Below are 2,198 nucleotides of genomic sequence, written 5' to 3'. Positions count from 1 at the left end.
AAAATTTCATAAAATAATAAATTTTCCATTTTAGGTCCGAAAACGTCACAACGACGTACCGATTTTCAACCAAACTTTACCAGAAAGCGCTTAAACCATAATATAAGACTTGTACCGGGCGCCGGAACCAAACATACAAGAGCCCGATACACAGTCTTTTAATCAAATTTTCATTTCCAATTTCACTTAGTAATTTCAGCAAAAAACAAGTTTCACAGAAAAGTTCAATTACCTCGGGCTCTAGACCTCAGAATTGCGACTTACGGGCATGATCCCGAGTCCACCATATTTTTCTACGGACCCTCCGGGGACCGTCAAATCACGGGTCCGGGTCCCGTGCTAACCCAAAATATTGACCGAAGTCAACATCATTTAATTAATATCCAAAATTAGCCATTTTTCACACGGAGTTCATATTTTAAGCTTTCCGGCACGCGCCTGGCATCGGCCACCACGTTGGCCTTTCCCGGATGATATAAAATGGTGACATCATAATCTTTCAATAACTCCAACCACCTCCTCTGCCTCAAATTCAACTCCTTTTGCTTGAACAAGTACTGAAGACTTTTATGATCAGTGAACACCTCACAGGCCACGCCATATAAATAGTGCCTCCAAATCTTCAAGGCGTGAACTATGGCTGCCAACTCCAAATCATGCACAGCATAGTTCTTCTCATGAATCTTCAACTGCCTCGAAGCATAGGCAATGACCTTGCCATCCTGCATCAACACTGCTCCAAGCCCAACACGGGAAGCATCACAATAAACAGTATAGGGCCCTGAACCTGTGGGCAAAACCAACACCGGTGCCGTAGTCAGAATTGTCTTGAGCTTCTGAAAGCTCGCCTCACACTCATCCGACCATCTAAACTGGGCACCCTTCTGGGTCAATCTGGTCATCGGGGCTGCAATAGATGAAAATCCCTCCACAAACCGTTTGTAGTAGCCTGCCAACCCCAAGAAACTCCGAATCTCTATAGCTGATGCTGGTCTAGGCCAGTTCTTGACTGCCTCTATCTTCTTTGGGTCCACCTGAATACCCTCAGCTGATACAACGTGACCAAGTAATGCAACTGAACTCAGCCAGAACTTACACTTGCAGAACTTGGCATATAACTGACTATCCCTCAGAGTCTGAAGAACCACTCTACGGTGCTGCTCGTGCTCCTCCTAGCTGCGGGAGTACACCAAAATATCGTCAATAAAGACTATCACGAACATGTCCAAATATGGCCTGAACACTCGGTTCATCAACTCCATAAATGCTGCTAGGGCATTAGTCAACCCAAATGACATGAACAAGAACTCATAATGCCCATACCGTGTACGGAAAGCTGTCTTAGGGACATCGGATGCCCTAATATTCAACTGATGGTAGCCAGATCGCAAGTCAATCTTGGAGAATACCCTGGCACCCTGAAGCTGGTCGAACAAATCATCAATCCTCGGCAGTGGATACTTATTCTTAATCGTGACCTTGTTCAATTGCCGGTAATCAATACACATTCTCATTGACCCATCCTTCTTCTTGATAAATAACACCGGCGCACCCCAAGGAGAGACACTGGGTCTAATGAAACCCTTTTCAAGCAAATCTTGCAACTGGTCCTTTAACTCCTTCAGCTCCGGCGGGGCCATACGATTTGGCGGAATAGAAATGGGCTGGGTGCCCGAAGCCAAATCAATACAGAAATCAATGTCTCTGTCGGGTGGCATACCCGACAGGTCTGAAGGGAAAACATCTGGAAACTCCAGGACAATAGGCACAGAATCTATAGGAGGAACCTCAGCACTGGAATCACGAACATAGGCCAAATAGGCCAAACACCCCTTCTCGACCATACGTTGGGCCTTCACGTACGAAATGACGCTGCGGGTAGAATAACATGGAGTACCTCTCAACTCTAAACGAGGCATACCCGGCAACGCTAAGGTCACAGTCTTGGCATGGCAGTCCAGGATAGCGTGGTAGGGTGATAACCAGTCCATACCCAGAATGATATCAAAGTCAACCATATCTAAGAGCAACAAGTCTACACGGGTCTCCAGACCCCCAATCACTACAACACACGAACGATGGACTCGGTCGACTACGATAGAGTCCCCCACCGGTGTAGACACATATACAGGAACACCCAATGCATCACTAGGCATGATCAAGCATGGTGCGAAATAAGATGAAACATAAGAATACGT

The sequence above is a fragment of the Nicotiana attenuata genome, chromosome 9 (assembly GCF_001879085.1).
Source record: "Nicotiana attenuata strain UT chromosome 9, NIATTr2, whole genome shotgun sequence".
Classification (NCBI taxonomy): Eukaryota; Viridiplantae; Streptophyta; class Magnoliopsida; order Solanales; family Solanaceae; genus Nicotiana; species Nicotiana attenuata.
The sequence above is the reverse complement of the archived record's forward strand: the minus strand, read 5'-3'. Positions refer to the sequence as shown.